The following is a 19,341-nucleotide window of genomic DNA, read 5'->3' as shown; positions in this document are numbered from 1 at the left end:
AGCAGGCCTCCCTGGAGCAACCACACCTGCCCCTACAGGTCACCCAATCCCCACACTCTCCCATTCCGAGAATCTCCTGAAACGTGAAAAAGCACTTCCCAAAACCCTTCATGAGAGCAGTTCTTTCCTTGGTTCAGGGGACTCCGAGCACAAACACACCTCTCCCACAAGTAGTGAGCACTGCTCTCTGCTCTGTGTTTCGGAATATTGAACTGTGGCTTCTCCTTCCAGAAAGGGCGTCTAAACTGTCGTTCAGGTCCAGTCATTAACCAGGAGTACAGCCGTGGACACATCACCTCCTCCCTCCGGGTCTGAATTTCCTTGCCTGGAAAATGTTGCCAGGGTTGCTGCCTCATGGACCACAAAATCAGCGGTTAAGAAAGGCCACATAAACAGATAAATAAATGCACAAGAGACAGAGGAGAGTGAAAGCAGTGATGGTGACTGACTGCCAGGTAGATGATGCAGGCCATATGTGCACAGGAGCTGAGAAGACAGGACACTTAGCTGGGGCTAGAAGGGTGGAAGGGACAAGAACAGTGGCTAAGGGCATGAAAGGCTGGTAGGATTTGGAGAGACAAAGCAGCTGGAGGTGGGCATTCCCAACCCGAAAGGTGTAAGCAAGGACCAGAGGAAAGAAATACATTACTAAGCAAAAGAATGAAGACATGCTCAAGAGAACAATTTAGAATAAGCAGGATAGCCATTGGTGGGATGTTTTCATTTTGAAAGCCGTTTCACTAAGACATACTTTATTAGAAAACTCAAACTGAATTTGTTTCCAGCCAAGGTGTGCCTGGTCCTCTACAACCCATCACTCTGTACTCCTGCCGACGTTAGTCTCTCTTCTGTTTGCCAGTTCAGGTTGGAGAGGTTGGCTGGAAACCGTTCTGAGGATCTGGCATGTTGGGCAAGAGCTCAGGTTCTACCTCTTACTCAGGCCTCGGGAAATTGTTTTTTAGGAGCCCAATGAGGAGCATATGTTATATTCAGGTAGGTGTAATTTGCTGTGCCATACGGGAGGAATTGTGAAGGAAGGGACTGGAGATGAATCAAGATTATCTCACAAGAGAACCAGACACACAAATAGACTTAAATTTCTAAAATGGAAAAGCCCCGAGAGAAGAAAGTCTGAAAAAGTATATTCCAACTAAGAGACTACTGAAATTTTAAGCCAGGGATGCATTCTAATTTAATTTAAGATAAAATCATGGAGGTCATGTCCAAAGAATGAATGCACCTTTATCTCAGCAGCTTATATAACTGCAGCTTCTAGCAAATAAGTTGATCAAGCAGGTCTGGCCTGCAGAGAGTCTAGCCATGTACTTGATATTATATAATCAGATCACATCTTACACATCATGTTACTTCTCTAAAATAAAGCTTAGCAAGAACCCCAAGTTATACTGAATAAAAGAGATGCTAGCTTTTCTCAAGTCCTAGGGAGTTAGTTTTCACTAACTCCTACAATAAACATCCATGCTGTTCTAGGACTCTATTTTCTTTTTTAAAAAGATCCTGTTAATAAGTGCATTCTGCTGTCTTGTGCATTGCTTATAATAGCCAGTGTCCCTACAACACCCAAAACTGGCCACAGGGACCAAGCCCGACCACCTGGCCATGACAACAAACAGAAGATGTGCACCAACAGTCTGGAATCCTAAGCTTAGCCGAACCATCTGTATGACTTTGGGTCCACCTGGGGCTCCAGCTTACTCTGCAAAGTGGGAATGACAATACTTACCTTAGCCAAACAAGGCACTTTTGACATTCAAAAGAAACACTAACGTAATATTTAAGAGTGTGGGGTTGAATGTCCTACAGACGTGGGCTGGGGTCCTGCTATGGCCCTTACTTCTGCTGGAACCCCAACTTCTCCTATAAAATGAAGGTAACAGTAGTATCTAACTTATGAAGTTGTAAAGCTTTCTGCCTGGCATAGAACAAACTCTCAAGAATGGTAACTACAATCCTAATTAAAGCACTCTGTAAACTTTATAAAGTAGGATAATGTTCTTTAATTCTTTCATATGCACAGCCTGAACAAGTGCTTACTACCTGCCAGACACTCTCCCAAGGCACTGACTGGGTGGGCACGTTCTGACCTGGGGCCTGCTCTTGTGTCATCTGAGCACCGGCGCACGCCCGACCCGTCACTGATCCTTCCTGGATGCGGATGCGGTCGGTGGCACTTCCCGGGCCTCCCCTTCAGAGGTCATGCACCACACGACCCACTGCTTTATTTTCTGATCAGCACTTACCACCGCCTGCGATAACCTCATTCACTAGTCTTCCAGCAGATCCAGCAGGCTGAGGCTTCAGCCACCTGGCTGAATGGGACGCACACGGATAAGGCACACTGATGAGTCCAGGTGAATCCACACCTGCCCCCTCACCTTTCTCCCGACTAACCAGGTGAGCCAGTCTCCGAGAAGACCAGGGTTGCAGAGCTTCAAAGAAATTGCCAATCCCACTCTGCAATACAAATCTTGCCTGGAGGGAGGATGATTTCTTATACTCAATTAAAAATAAATATAAACAAATAAACAAATAAGTGGGTCTATAGATAGCTAAAACAAGTCTCACATTTTACCTCCAGGATATTAACTTTAAATTTCAGAAAAATACATAGATGTACATATGTATACATCTATACAGAAATATCTAAATCTGTGTGTCCATGATCAAATAATTAGTTCATAGTGTAAGTGGGATGGAAAATAAATTGAGACTATATGAAAACAATTGTCATTGCTAGGCTAATTTTTAATACCAAGTCTGAATTACTCAAATAAGATAATCTATTTCACTATGAGTAATTAGAAATTTTCCGTTTTCTTTGTAATACCTCATGCCTTCAGGGGGGAAATGAAGTTGACCAATTAATATGGAAACTCACTGAAATACAGGCTTTTAGTAAGTGTGGTAGGCAGAGTAAGGGTCCCCGAAGATGTCTACACCCTAATCCCCAGAACCTATGGACATGTTAGCTCACATGGCAAAGGGTAGTGAGGGCTGTAGATGGAATTAGTTTGCTAATCCACTGACCATGAGATGGGCAATTATCCTGGATTATCTGGGGGGGGGGGGCAATGCAAGGAAAAAGGTCTTAGAAGTGGGGGAGGGAGGCAGAGCAGTCAAAGGGAGCCCCGTTCCCTGCGGGCTGTGGATGAAGGAAGAGGGCCACGAGCAGGCAGCAGGGCAAGCTGGAAAAGCTGGAGTCTCCAGAGGATGGGCACCTTGATTTTAGCCCCAGGAGACCTGTGAGGAACATCTGACCTCCAGAACTGTGAGACAATAAATTTGTGCTAAACCACAGTTTGTGGCAACTTGCTACAGCAGCACAGGAAACTAATAACAGTGAGCGAGTACTCTAAGGTTAGTAGTACCCACCCCACCCCCCCACCCCCCCAAAAAAGGAATACAGTCTATGTTTTCCCATTTATTACAATGCTTCCCCCACCCTCTTGGGGTGTATCTGCAATATTTTTAAATGCTACATTTGCATTAAGGGGCTCTACTAGAGAAAATCTCAGAAGTAACTAAAATGCCTTACAAATTCTTACTAAAATTTCAAGTCGTGTTGTAGATCAAAGACTTGCCTGATGCCAACTAATTTGACAGGAGTTGGCAGGAACCTGTGGTATCCCGGGGGGAACAGAAAGGCCAGTTGGTGGCTTTTTACAAAGCAGCATCTCTAATTACAGCTAATATACTTCAACTTTAACCATGACACAATATGGAATCTAGTGGCTATTCTCACTCTCAATAAGTCAATTAAGCTCGGACAAGAGTCAAGGTCTTTGCTAAGACACAAACATACATTACATGTAAAACAGAAAATAAATAGTAGAACTGGGCTCATGACGCCTTTCTTTCCAAAGTGGAGACACCAGATGCCCCCCACGTGGTTGAGGGATGCGTGGCTACAGCGTGAGACACCAACACTTTCCTTGTACTGGCACAATTCTGTTTTATCCATCTCAGCTCATCAAATCTGCAGCAACGCTATGAAAAAGATATTATCTACAGCAACTTTATAAGTGATGAAGCCAGGGCTTAGAGATATTAAACAGGCTGCCCAAATTCACAGAGCTGGAAAGTGGCTGAGCTAGGATTCAAGCCCATTAGAACTGTCTTCTCGCAAAAGCCCGTGTTTATGTATTATTTTCTACGGCCTGATAGTGTCAGTTGGTAGCAGAATTTTACTGCCTGGCTGAAAAACCAATCTCAACGGCAAAGTGGATGCTAACAAACAAGAACTGAATTTTAATTTCATTTTGATAAGATGGTAAGAGAAAATACTAGGGGAAAACAGTCGTATCTCCCGATCTTCCAGGTATGCTTTGGCAAGGGTCTTATTTGTTTTGTTTTTAAATATTTAAAGTTTCCTGATTCCAAAAACAAAAGGTTGAAGAGCTCAGGCCCTCTTGCCCTCTCTCACTCATCTTGGACAGTGGCCCCTCTGCACTGCTCTGCTCCGAGCAGCCTGGCTGAGTGTTACTGGGCAGAGGCTTCCGGATGAGTAAGAACTCGGTTACCTCTGTTCTACGGGTTATGTTGGAGAGAGCCTTTTTACTATGTTTTCTACTTTTATTGGCTAACGGTCAAAGCTGTGGCTGGTACAGGCTGTACTCCCTTGAATTTGTCAAGGTTTCCTTTGGGGCCACCTAAGGGAACCATTTCTACAAATGGAGAAGACAAAGGTTTGCAGTCCAGCCTTGGCACCAACCAGTTGGGTGACCTTGGGAAAAGTTGCTTAACTCCATTTCTCTATTTAAAGATGGGGTTAGCATATCTATGAGAACTAAATGAGACAATCCATAGGAAGGATTTGCACAGTATCTGATGACTGTTCCTATATGCTCAATAAATATTAGGCATTATTGTTTTACCCACATCCATGTAATCCTGAATCACAATACCCATTGGACTAGAATATAGCTTTTACATGGATTCAGAAATATATTCGCATTAGACTATGACAGCGTCATTTAAAAATAGAAAGAAAACTTACAATAACAAAGAGATGTGCTAATGCTCAAAGATAGGGCCACAGAGCTGTGACGTCATAGTGTGGTAAGCCCCATTTAGGAAGTTTTACAGACAGAACCCAGCGGGTCTTGGGTGCCTCCCGAGCAACCACTGTTCCAAATGATGGCGATACTTTTCATCAACCCTGCACTGTTGGAAAACTGTTCATGAATTAGCAGACACTGCTAATGCTGCCACCGGTGGCTGCTCCTAATGAAACCAGCTTGTATTCAAGCCTCAAGAGGATTTACACGATGTAGCCAAGTTATTATCAAAGCATAAATTTAAAGTATGTGTTGGTATTTATTCCAGAGAACTGGCAGGGTTCTTTTCTGTCTATTTCTTCTGTTTTGCTGCTTGCTTCTTCCCTGAGTTACCGAGGTATCTCCTGGACCTACCTCCCTGGGGACCCCCACTGAGCCTGTGCATTGCTCAGCCCTGCCCGTACAGCTCTGGGTCCCAGCTCTGGGTCCCAGCCCTGGACTTCTGGGGCTGGCAGCTCCACTGGGACACACAACTGCAACTCCAACTGCCCACTGGAAGTGTGCCCATAACCCCAGATCCGGATTTAACGCCTCTTAAAGAGTGATTACAATAATATTGTTCAGGCAGAAGTTTAAGCACACGCCTAACTCATAATTTTTTAGTAAACCTTCTTTCATACTGGATCCTCAATAGGATTTGTTAGCAGATAGGAATTATTAATTCAAGAAAATTTTATACTTAGTAATGAATCTAAAGTTCTCCATTATACCCTCCCAACTTTTTCTTTTCCACAACTGGATTTCTACCATTAATACATCCTTATTGCCAGGACCAGGCTCCCCCCAAATTAAACCAAATAAAAACATCTCAAATTTGAATTTATCAACTAGTTTTCTACAGTTAATCACTGAATAATTCATTTTACTATGACATGCTTGGACATAATCAGCAAGCCAAAAGACTAGGTCAAACTCAATACAACTCATTAGTGTCTAGGAAATTTTATAGAAACAAAAATGGTGACACTACTGCTTCAGCTGGAAGCTGGAAAATGCTGTTTTACACACAGTTTACCACCCATGATGACAGAGTATACATTTTGCTAACGTAAGTTTCCTCATGGGAGTCAAACATTCATCACACTGGGAACAAGGCTGTGAGTGTTAACCGGTACCCTGTCACCATCATTTTTGAGAATCACGGTCAACTGAATAAACACAATGCTAATATAAAACAAATAAAATCTCAAGTAACTGCCCTGAACTTTGGATCTGCACTGCCGTACACTGAGATGGAAGGCTTCGTGGTAATGGAGTGCTGGGGAAAAAACGAGCAATGGAAAAAACACCCTGTAAAGAAAGCCTCTATGAAAACGAGCACCGATACCTTTGGCTAAAGTTAGACCCTCTTTGAAAACAGAAGATATCATGAAATATTTCCAGATACTGGATGCCCAACATCCCAAAAGAAGACAAAGAGCAATCAGTCACTATTTTTAGGAATTGTTATTTTTTTTCCATAACCACAAAAGCAGTTTTAACTTTTATAACTTAAGCATCTGTTCTGCAAACATCAAAATATACTTGTCATGAGCTTCCTCAATTTTCATGAATGAATTCGGCTACGTGAATCAATACTGACCTTTTTCCTTACCATCTTATTATTCATAATTCCCTGCCTAATTTTGAAACATGCAAGGCTGAAACAAGAAGCTAAGTAACTTTAAAATTAAAATTTTAATTTTAATGCTTCTTATTACCTGGGTCTCAAAACGTTCAAATACGATTAGGCTGCCAAAATCGTTTCAAGTTCTTCGGATTTACATGGATTATGCCTAGCTTAAGTGCTAAATCTATGTTTTAGGTTTTCCTAGTTGAAGGGAGAGAAGATGACAGAAAGCCCCACTGGATCCAGCCCCTGTGGTTGGACCCTCACCCCCCACCCCACCCCCAAATTCAGCACGGAGCCGGGCCCATGGAGAGGGGAGCTGGGCAGGTTCTGAGTCTACTCGCCACCAGACACTGCCACAAACAGATCTGGAAAGACAGATGCTAAGATGCACTTAACTCCAAATGTACCACTCCCTTAAAGAAAGCTTTCCTATCAGCCAAGAAAAAACAAAGAGCACACAAAGAGCACATGGGGCGGGCTTTTTCTTTTAAACCTTATTTTTTAATAACAGTTCTAGATTATCAAAAGAATCAAAGGTAACACAAGGTGCTCCTGTATCCTCCACACGCAGTGTCCTCTATTATTAACGCCTCACGGCAGTCGGGTATATCTGTTAAAATTAATGACTCAATATGGATGCATTATTATTAACTAAAGATCACTTTATTTGGATTTCCCTGGTTTTTATCTAATGTCATTTTCTGTCCCAGGATCCCATCCAGGAAACCGCGTCACATTTCCTCCTGGTATTCCCGAGGCTCCCCTGGGCCATGACAGTTCCTTAAAATTCCCGTGTTTTTGAGGACGCTGACAGCTTTGAGGAGCACTGGGCAGGGGTTTTGCTCTTTGACTGGGATTTGTGTGGAGTTTGGGGTTATGGGTTCTCGGGAGGAAGACCCTGTGGGTAAAGTGCCATTCTCACCCCATCCTATCAAAAAACCACTCCTCATTGCCGGCCCTGACCACTGGCCGGGGCAGCAGCCATCAGGCTTCCCCACAGCAGAGTCACTCTTTCTCCCTTTTCCAAACTGGGCACACTTATGGGGCGGGGAGCTGGCTCTACCTCCTTGGGGGGGTCGAGCAGCTATGTAAATTATTTGGAATTCTTCTGCACTGGAGAGTTGTGTCTTCTCCATTTATTCATTTGTTTATATCACCATAGATTCATGGATATTTATTTCACATTTTGGATTTTAATTCAATATGACTTTATTTTATTGCTCAAATTGTTCCAACTTTGGCTACTGGCAGCTCTTTCAGTTGGCTCCTGTGTCTCCTTGACACAGCCTCATCACTGTGGGTTTGCTTATTGATTGTCGGTTGGTTGATTGATCGAACACTTCCTTTACTCTCTGATACTACAGGATGCTCCTGCCCCAGCCCTAGAATCAGTGCAGCTGAGTTTTAGTAACCAGGAGTATCCCCTCCCAGGCAAAAGCCCACTTTACTATACTTTACACATGAATCTTTTTGCAAAATAAAGAGGCAGAAATTGGGTTTTTTTCTTATGATGATGACCACAATATAGACATAATTTTAGATTTCTCCTGGGTTGAGTTTAGGCCAATTCCCGAGTCAAAATGTTGCTGAAGAAAGTAAAGAAGCTGTGTTGGGAAATTTATGGTATTTGATTTCCATTCAGCCTTCACGCCTGCCAAGCAATGCTTCTAAATACTACCTTTTTCTGGTTACCTAACATATTTCTCACAGTGTCTGCCCCCTCCACAACCGTCACCTCGTTCTCCCTCCACTGTGATACCCGCTCCTCAAGGTTGGGTTCCACGCCCACCTCCTCCACTACCCACCAGCCCTCGCTGATTGCACCGGCAGCCTGCACCTCGCAGTCTTCTCTGCACATACTTTAGGCTCCTCCAAGTATAATTACCTTTACCCTTGACTTAAGTGAGACAAAGTTTAGTTAGTGAACATGCTGAGAGCTCTAAAAAACTGAGTGTAGTTTATTCCACTCCTCTTATTAAACCCCACGATGGATTCCCATTGCACTAGAATAAAACCCAAAACCTTTATCATGGCTCAAAAAAGCTTGATCCTGGGCTCTTCCTGCAAGCTTATATCCTGCTCCCCTCCTCTTCCCTCAGCTCCCACTCTGATCAAATCCAGCGCTCCGCCAAGCCACACCCGTGCCTTATCCAAAATAGCTGCCACCTCACCGTGGAAACCCTCACTGTTCTCTCTTTTTCCATGGTGTATTAGTTAGGGTTCTCTAGGGAAACAGAATCAATGAGAGGTGTCTCTGATTATCAAATTGTAAAAGTGACTCACGCAACTGTGGGTATGCACAAGTCCAAATTCTGTAGAGCCGTCAACAAACTGTCAACTTCAAGGAAGATGTCCGATGAACTCCTCAGGAAACGAACCGGCAACTTTGACGAACTCCTCAGGAAATGCTTCACTGGGCAGCCGAAGAAGAACTGAAGGTCCTCTATCTGTCTTGTTTATAAGTCTTCAACTGATTAATTGGATCAAATCCAGCCAATTGCATTCTCTCATTGTGGAAGACACGCCCTTCGGTGAGTCATCAGTCACACCTGCAGTCAATTGACTGATGATCCAATAAACCAGCCTGTTGGTTTATCAACCAGCCTCAAACATCCTCACAGCAATTGTTAGGCCAGTGTTTGCTTTACCAGACAGCTGGGTCATGTGGCCAAGGTGACACATGAACCTAACCATCACACATGGTCTTTATGGTACTTCATGCACATTTTTATTTATTCATTGTCTATTTTCCCTCATAGAACATAACCCCTTGAGGACAAGGACTTTGTTTCCTTGTAAACTTGGTACTTAGAGGGGTGCTGAGCACATGTATATATTCAATAGCAAATATCTGAAAATACTGATATCAGATATCAAAATATCTGACAGAGAGGGTGAGTGAACGGCTGGCTGCTGATGTTCTTTATGAGCAGCGGCTGACGGCTGCCACCACCATATCCCACGGTGGGGGGATGAGCCCCCTGCAGGCTACCGCATCCCACGCTGAAGCCCTGATTGGCAGGTGGATTCAAATTTAAGATACCTCACTTAAAAATACCGCCTTTTTATTTATTCATTATTATTCTACATGACAGGGCTCTTATAATCATATGATGGAAGCTATAAAAGAATTACAGTTAAAAATTTAAATTTTATACTATTTAGCTACTTGGAAAGGGTGAAAATGCACAGAATATAAATATAAACATTCATAAAATGCAGATGAAAGATGAAAGTTTACAAAAGCACATTAATTACCAAGAAGGCATAGCCTAAGAGTGGATTAAACTCGGCAAAGATAATAAGTACTTTTTTTAAAAAGTCCAGCATTTAAAAATTTTGTTTTTATCTTTATCAGTTCCAAAATTTAATTTAAAAATAAGCTGTTGATCACTGCAAAACATAAAACGTGTATGACTCTTTCAGCACATCTACAGGACTATAAGATTCTCTTGCTACGTGAAAATAGTAGCAGCCACCTGCACAGCAGCAGCCACCTGCACAGCAAAAGGTTCTCTGTTCTAGCTAAAGTCTGGCTTAACAGTAAAAGTTCCCACGTAGGAATTGCCAATTTTCATAGATCAAAATAAGATAGACTATACTTGCAAAGAAACCACTGCAAACAGCATGTATAACAACAAAAGTCTGGTATCTGGAATATTAAAAAAATAAACAAAAAAAAAACACACCGTACAATGCAAAAAAAAACATAAACAACTCAATTGAACTGTTCTGTTTCAATGTTCTGCGAGTTCCTTAAAAGAATTTGTATTCTACTGTGTTGGGTGGAGTGTTCTATAAACGTTGATTACATCTTGTTGACTGATAGTGGTGTGGAGTTCTTCTATATCCTTGCTGATTTTCCATCTAGTTGTTGAGAGAGGGGTGTTAAAATCACCAACTATAATTGTGGATTTGTCTATCATCAGGTTTTGTTTCACTTACTTCACAGCTCTATTGTTTAATACATACACATCTAGAATTGCTGTCTTCTTGGGGAATTGCTCCTTTTATCATTATGTAATCTCTCTTTCTGTCCCTAGTAATTTTCTTTGCTCTGAAGTCTATTTTATCTAATATTATTATAGCCACTCCTGCTTTCTTTTGATTGCTATTTGCATGGCATATTTTCTCCCATTCTTTTATTTTCAAGCTACGTATACTATCATATTTGAAGTGAGTTTCTTGTAGAAAGCAGTGAGGTCATGTTCTTATCTACTCTGCAATCTCTGCCTTTTAATTTTAGACCATTTACATTTAATGTAATTACTAGTGCATTAGGGCTTAAGCCTGCCATGTTATTCATTTTCTGTTTGTTTCCTTTGTTTTTCATTTCTCAGTTTTCTTTTTCCTGCCTCCTTGGTTATGTGAACATTTTTTTTAGAATTCCATTTTGACTTATCTAGGGTGGTTTTGAGTGCATGACCTATCCAGCTTCTTTAGTGACTGCTCTAGATATTACACTATACATATATAACTCATCACAATATTCTGGTGTCTCAACATTTTACCAGTTCAAGTGAAACGCAGAAACCTTACCTCCTTTCGTAATATAATTGTTTTAAATATTTTCTCCTCATATACTGAAACATCAGAAAATGTTATACTTTGTGCTTCAACTGTCGAACATAATTTTTTTTTAAAATTGAAAGGAGAAAGAAAGTCGACAGTTAACACTTGACAGCAGTGAAAATTTGAGCTTCCCACTGGCCGCCTCTGGCACCACTCAGAAGGGGGATGGAAGTCCAGAATCCTCATGGGTCCGCCACCAACACTGTAGGAAGGGGCCACCTGGGGAGGAACAGTCCTGGCTCCCCACTCCGTCTTCTCTGACACCACTCTGATGGGGGAAGAAGGAGGAGGAGCACCTCGTTACAGGGTGGAGGTCGGGGTTCCCCCACCTGGCCTTAGCTGATGGGGGTGGGGTCATGATTTTGTCCAGTGGTATTTGGCTGGGGTGGAATGGTTATTATGGAAAAGTTTTCTTTCTTGCTAGGCTGCTCCTTTCCTGGTCCTTTGGCTAGAAAGAGGAGACCTTCCTTGGGACTTTTTTGCCTGCTCCCGTTGAAGTTTCTGGGTTGTCACCTTCTTGAACATCCCGTCTGGAATATATGAGGCCAAAAGAAAATTCAGGAAACTCACTGCCTGTCATTCCCTGGGCCCTGAGGCTCTTAGCCAGTCTGTCTTCTACTATCCACATTTCAAAGTCTTCTTATGTCTGCTTTACATATAATGTCGAGAGTTCTAAGCTATATTTAGAGAAATAGGGAGAAGTGCCTCTCTGCAGTGTTTTAATCTCAAAGAGCTACAATGACTTAGGTTCGTGTCGTTAAAGTTTATTACAGGTCAGGTGCCGTTCTAAACACTTTTTAATTCTTGATTCATTTAATCCTCACAAAAACCATATATGGTTCCCATTTTACAAATTAGAAAACCAATTTGTTTTTCTAATCCATTAACTTGCCAGAGGACATATAGCCGTAAGTGGTACCCTGTGATTCAACCCCAGGCAGCCCAGCTCCAGGGCTCGGTTTACATTAGCTACAGTGAACTGTAAAATGAGAACAGACTTTTAGCCAGAGAGGAGTTTCAGCAAAGCTCATTTCTCTTGTTTAATTTATCTATCAGGATTCAATTTTTCTAGCCATACCCTCTAAACCAAATCTATTATGTCTCTAAAATGTGCCAGGATAAGATAGGGGAGAAGAAAGCTCTTTAGAGGAAAGGACACTTATTTGGCTAGAAAGGAGTGGTGTTGTGGAGGCAAATCAGGAATGGACCCAACACCAGGGGCCTAGGGCTGCACAAAGGAGTTCAGGAACTTTTACAGTAATCCATTCGGAATCTTGCTCTAATTTGGGAATAGGAAATTTCTGGCTTATTAGTTATACTCTTGCAGGGAAAAAAAAAAAGGAGTGAATCAGATAGTCTACACATCAGCTTGTTTAAGTTTCCCATTCTTGAGATAGTAAAACGTGACAGGTCTCTCTATGAACCTGCATATAAATAGATAATAACCCAACCTGGCGCAACCACCCAAGAGGAGTAATTGGTCCTCACAGGGTCACTCTTCTAAGTGACACAGAATATACTAATATACAGCTCTGGAGTTATAAAAGGACATAATCCAATCATTTTTCATTGATCAGAAGACACTTTGGGATCTCACAGTGCTAGGTGTTCCCATAGTGATCATCAGGATTTTACGAGGTAAAACTGAAATGTGATAACTAGCAGATTCTCCTTATATAGGGAGTAAATTTTAAAACACTGTAACATATAATTTACTGAGTAGAGGACTGCCTTGGTATACTACCTTTCATAAAGTTATAAATATTTCACATCTCTTCTGTCTTTGCAAGTGACCTAGATAAGGGCCCCACTGGGCAAAAATAAGGGGTCCATAAAATATCCCTAAAAGAAGAGAAGCTATTATTTCCCTTTCAGACAAGATAAAATGAACTGTGTTATGTAATTTGCCTGCTGTCTCTGAATTGCATTTTCCAGGAATCCATCATCCCCCAAACTGGTGGTTTCCAAAACAGAGAATGCAAGGCGTGGGTAGAAAATATTAGAGCTTCTGTCCCACGCGTGTCCTACAGCACCACAGTGCCCAGTGCTGCTTCCTGTTTCTCAATTCGGTTTTATTACATTTCTGTAGGCCCAGTCTCCCTTAAGGGCAGGCTCACCGTATGGATCAAAGATCGGAATTGTCAATAAACACTGTAATGAGTCATGAAATAGAATTTTTAAAGTCTAATGAATTATCTAAAGTGTGAATTTATGAAAACTCCCAAATACAGGACTCTAGGATAGAAGGTCTCTTTAAAGAAGATGAATGAGGGCTTCAAGGAAAATGCAAATTTCACACTGGCCCAGAACACAGGGGCAGAGGACCTTGGGCACAAACGTGACTGAAGGCAGGTTTGGCAAATAAGAACACCGTGTGCTGACCCTCACCTGTCCCTCTCTGTTCTCCTACCTTATGTGTGCTCTTTGTCTCCAAACTAGCCTATTATCTCTCCAGCTGGTGGAAAATATAAAATCCAGGGGCCAGGACTGGCTTCAAAAACAACGTGTAACTGCCCAAGTCTCTCACCGTCTCATCCCTGGAGCTGGGCCCCCAGTTCTGATAAGGAACCAGATTTGGGAACGGTTACGATGAAAACATTTAGACTGGTGGTTCTTGCTTGTGCTAGCAAATCAGAAACTCCTGAGGAACTTTTAAAAACACAGATGCTCTGGCCCTTTCAGCCCACCCCAGGTTAGTCTGGGGTGGGGTCTAAACATCCCCAGGGCAGCCAGGCAGGCACCCATTTATACAGCTTCCAAAGCCTCTGTGCTTATTTGAAAAAAGACAACCAGGGTATACAGGGCAAAAAAGAAGCCATGATATCTCTGTTTCTACTCTGCCTCCAAGCACCTAATTAAATATAAACTCATCTCCCTCTATCTGAGGCCCCTGCAGCTTGCAGCTGGGGGAATCCCTGGTCCCCTGCCCTGGAGCTGATACTCAGGTGGTAGCAAAGCTGCTGGTCTTATTACAATGGGGGAGGGGGAGATGGGTGCCCCTGGGATGCCAGGCATTTTTCCTACAGAAATACCATCAAGCATGGCAGTGAGGTTTTTGTGGCACAGAACTACAAGTGCAATATTATCCTTGCAATTCCAAAATCATCCCATGCACTCATCCCATGCACCTTTCATTTCACTGTCACAGAAACAATGGCCCAGAGGTTACCACACAGCCAGTGAGAAGCACAATCAGAGCTCAGACTAGAGATACACACACGTGTTTCCCCAGGAGAACTCTCTTCCAAGCAAAAGTTAAATGGAAAATATGACCGTTTTATATGTCTTAAAATGAGTGCTCAGGTTATAAGATGTAGCAATTTGCAGATCACTTGTGTTGCTTCTCCACTCCAAGACCCAGGCTACAGAAGGGAAAGTAGTTTCTTTCTCAGGTTCCTGAAATCAATGACTTTTCCTATCTTGGCAAGATGTATCCCTTTTAGTCTTTGTAAATATCCCAAATCTACAACTCTGAGTAATATCATGAGCTGCATGCATGTCTCCAAACTCTAATCAAAACAAGTCTGACCGGGAGATAGGGGCTCTCTCAGATTGGTTGAGTGTTTCCCACTCATTCCCTCAAATATTTAATCAGTGAAGTGGGGTCCCAAGCAGAAAGCAGTATTCTAGGAAAATATGACATTTATTATACTAAGTGCTTCTCACTAAGTGGCCACTGAAAGTGAGCAAGTGGGGGTGGGGAGTGGGGGTGGGGGTGGAGAGAAGGGAAAAAGAGCACATGAAATAAGAGCAATTACAAAACTCAAAATGGAAGTTGGTAGCAGAGAAGACAAGCTACTCAGATAAACTTCCAAAAAAATGCCAACCTCCAGTGCTCCCTGGTAAATCGAGGGGGTCAAGGAGCAGCAACCCCCCGCGCCCTGAGTGGGCTCAGTTCTCCGAGTCCCACCTGCTGCAGACCCTCTGGCCTGTGGAGCTGGCTCTGGTTCTGGGATGCTTCTGATCACGGATCACTCGTACTTTTTTGGCCTGTGTAGGTCTCCAAACAGGAAGACTGATGAGCAAGGGCTTTTGGTCAGGGAACCACCACAAGCATATTTGAAAATCAGGACCATCCTTAATCCAAAACAGCAGGAAAGTTCTCATCTGCTCAATGAACTTCCAAATGTCATCATCACCGTAGGTCAAGAGTGATTTTGTAAGAAGCCGAAAAGGCATATTTCATTTCCTGGCAACATGCACGCTCCACCAGCCCAATCACAGCCTGGCAGTGGAATACAGCTACATGCTCCCTAACAAAACACTGGGGTTTATTATTTTCCATTTCAAAGTTTGCATGTTGTTAATATATTGCTTGCTGACACAGTACCGAAAGTTGTTCCCCTTAAACATTGATATGTTATGGTTTAATTTATTCATAATGTTTTTGTAACAATTTTAACATCTTGGAGCCAGTACTGATTCCAAAGAAAACATTTGCAATGTTACAAGAAAATTGATTCTGGCATGCAGAAATCTAAAACTTCAAATGCGTCTGCTCTCTATAGCAAGGCACTTCAGTAACACGAGACAGGTGGAGGCAAGGGGTTCCTTAAACTGCCACCAACCCTCACTTCTGGGATCACCAGATATTGATACTACGAAAAGATTCTCATCAATAGCCTTCAGAGCAGCACACTGGTGGCAGGCCCATAAGGCAATACTCATAAGGGCACAGCAGTTTATTCCTGATGACCTATTCCAGTTCTAGTTTGCCAAAAGTCTACATCCACTGTCCCCCAACACATACTCAGCGGAAATATCCTCTTTGTTCTCCTGGAGGAGGGAGGTCAAGAAAAAACACATTCCATCTTTCCTAATTTTGCAACCTCAGCCGAAGCAGCGCTCTCGTTTAAAGCACAGGGGGCGTGTTCCTGGGCTGGTGTTTTCTCACACCCACAGGCTGTCACTGCACACCACACCTGGTCCAGGGATCCTGAAAGTGAAATAAAGCGGCTCTGAGACAAGGAAGAAAGCCCCAGGACAGTGGGTTTGTAATCTAACATCAGGAAGGTAAAGCAGCCTCTCCTGGTTAATTTTCTTCTAGAAAATGGGGGTTAATACCCACATCACCTGGTTTTAAATGTAATTTATGAAAATTTATTTAAAAAGTCCTTTGTATATTCTAAGGTACAATTCAGAGAATTGCTGAGAAATGACTGGAACTGTCTGTATTCAGCTTCTACCGTCCGTCACAGGGGAAAAGAAGGCAGCAGTGGGGCAGGGATTTGCTTTTTCATGTGTTCCTCATTTGTTTTGACATCTTTCTAGGAAGCCACAGGGCTAGGGCATTTTAGCTAAGGGTTTTTTAAAAATGCATCACTGAACTCTGATAATCACTGCAGCTATCAGAAAATGCTTCTTTCATTGGCTCCACATTGAAATGTTAAGTCACAGTCTTCATGAAGCTTTGCTGGGTACAGAGCTGCAGCGGAGGGTGTAAGAGGGGTCACAAAGCGGACCCCTGACACACGGTAAGTGGCGACTAAACACGAGCTTCCCTTCCCTCTGACAAATAACTTCTTTTCACACAGTTCTCATCGCAGGCTGGGAAGGACTGATTCGAGGCGACTCTGTACCCCCTGGACACAGCACACTGGGTGTCGGCAGGCCTTGCCCTCGCCTGGGCCCCTAAACCATCCTGGGGGCTTCAGCTGGGACAAGGCCCTCCCTGGGACTCGAGTTCTGTCTCCTCTCCACCTAACGCCTCCCCAAACCTTCCTTCGAGCACCTTCCCTCAGGTTTCCAAAATGGACTGTCTACTACACCGTCCTAGTTGCTGGCAATTGCTCTTACAACTGCAACAAAAATTAATTAAATAGTTCATGGTGCGGTAAGGACAAGCAAAGCCTCTGGAGTCGGGAAGACATGGCTTCATAATTTGCTTCGCCACTAACTAGCATTAGGATTTGGCCAATTACTGCACCTCTCAGAGGCTAGAGTGGTGCGTGGTTCAAGCAAGCACTCAACTAACAGGGTCGCTGTTATACTATCCCCACGGCAGGCCAGAAAGCGTGGGATCGTCAGCAGCAACCGGGTCTGCTGTAACCCTGGACAATTCACTTACCCTCTCCTGAGGCTCTGTGTCTCCATCAATGCAGTGTAGACCAGAGATAATATACTAGAGGCGGCAAGCCCTGCGCCAGGCACCTTTAAAGCAACCGGTGGGTTACAGCAGCTTCCTCTGGCTGCATCACCAAGTTAATTATGATTCAATCTATGTTACTAAATGTCTTAGCAACTGTTAATAATTACTGGGCAATTGTTTAATCAATTATCACAGGTCTAGCCCCTATAAAAAGACCATTAGCGTGTGTGCGGATTTGGAGCTGTTATGTACCCCATAAAAGGCCATGTTCTCTTAATCCATCCCTGTGAGGGCAGACCTGTTGTTGGGTGGGACGTTGGGTTAGGTTGTTTCCATGGAGATGTGACTCACCCAATTCAAGGTGGGTCTTAACCCTTTACTGGAGTCCTTAGGTGAACTCATGGAGAGAGCGAGCTTAGAAACAAAACACCCTGGGAGAAGCAAGAAGGACCCACAGAAACTGAGAGAGAAAAACACCCAGAGACATTCGGAAACAGCCACTGAAACCAGAACCAGCTAAGAAGGACGAGAAGACGTCACCATGTGCCTTCCCACGTGACAGAGGAACCCCAATGCCAGCAGCCTTCTTCAGAGAAGGTATCCTCTTATTGATGCTTTAATTTGGACATTTTCATGACCTTAGAATTTTAACCTGTAACTTAGTAAATCTCCACTATTAAAAGCCAACCCATTTCTGGTATACTCCATTCCGGCAGCTTTAGCAACCCCAAACAGTATGCAAACTGGAACATCAAACTCTGTGGACACCCCCTTGGGACTCAATACCCTATAAGGAAGACGCAATAGAGGTCCAGGCTGCAAAAGACTAACCCTAGAACTCCCACAGGTCCTTGTAAAATGGTTAACGGCAGTATGGGGCAGAATGGTCACTTAGTATTTGGGCAGAAACCCAACAAGTCACTTCCAGTTATCAGGGAACCTTTATACCTACCCCTTGCAGCAGTTTTAACCTAAAACCTTAAGTGAGAAATGACCGTTGTATGCAAAATATCCTTCTCAATAATCCCCGTGGGGGCACGGTGAGTTATCAGCAGTCTCCATAATGTTGAAAAGCTGGGATATGGGAAAAGTGAGGAGTAAACTTGAGATAATTTTTATAAAACATATGAACTCTGGGAAAACTGTTATATATAATTTGAGGCTAACAGAAGATAAGCAGTAAAAAATTACCTTTACTAAAAGAAATATTATTGAATAGCATTTTTATGAATGTAGCAATGGCAGATATAACTTCATCTTCCCCCGCTCAATGCTCAGTTAAACAAAGCAAATGCTGATTCCATAGGAGAATGGAAAGTGAAGCTTATGGAATAATTGCTAACATTTACATTCTGGATATACATATTAGCAACTGACAATTTGCAAAATCAAAGTCTCAAAAGGTAAAAAACATTTAGCATAGCATATAAAACCCTTCACGTCTTCCATCCCTAGCAAACAGGAGGCAGCCTCCAACGGGAGTTGATTCTCAATTATCCATGGAAAGAATTAAGTGCAGATTATGCATTTGTAAATATAACACAAGTAATTCTGGTGGCTGGGGCTGTGGAGGAAGGGATTTGCTACCATGCTTTTCCTCTAGTCTCCACTCCCCAAGGTGGGCAGAGACAGGGCCAGGCATTCTCTGAAGACTTTGCTCCTTAACTCCAGGGGAGCGGGAAGAGAAGAGAGTAACTAGGCAGGGAAATGGAGGACCTGAGACACATGGGCTCAGACACGCCAGTCAGGCCCCGAGATGCACCTCAGACCCCCCATCCTCCCCAAACTTTCCCTCAGCCCAGCCCCAGGTGGAGACCTCTCTGGTCCAAAGCAAACCCTGAGAACCCAATGGCTGGGAAAGGCAGGTAATGCTGACACCCCTACCTGCCATTTTACCAGCCCCATCCAAGACATTCCTATCCAAGACATGCCAAACACCAAGTGATAAGGCACCCAGCTATCACTTCTCCTGTTAGCACTTAAAAGACTCT

At 43.1% G+C, this 19,341-nt stretch overlaps 1 protein-coding gene across 3 annotated transcripts in view; it reads right to left on the bottom strand.

Moving 5' to 3' along the window:
• The window catches only part of NCK2 (NCK adaptor protein 2), a 130,014-nt gene that overhangs the window by 37,798 nt on the left and 72,875 nt on the right, over positions 1-19,341 (bottom strand). The window contains exon 3 of one of the 3 annotated variants that reach the window (XM_037806939.1): positions 16,013-16,198. The exons of the other annotated variants lie outside the window; for them this stretch is intronic. The gene's annotated coding sequence lies outside the window, so the exon portion shown is untranslated. The remainder of the gene's footprint in view (positions 1-16,012; positions 16,199-19,341) is intronic. 3 annotated transcript variants of the gene reach the window in all.

This window comes from Choloepus didactylus, chromosome 17, assembly GCF_015220235.1.
Source record: "Choloepus didactylus isolate mChoDid1 chromosome 17, mChoDid1.pri, whole genome shotgun sequence".
Lineage (NCBI taxonomy): Eukaryota > Metazoa > Chordata > Mammalia > Pilosa > Megalonychidae > Choloepus > Choloepus didactylus.
This window is presented reverse-complemented; position numbering and strand designations above follow the sequence as displayed.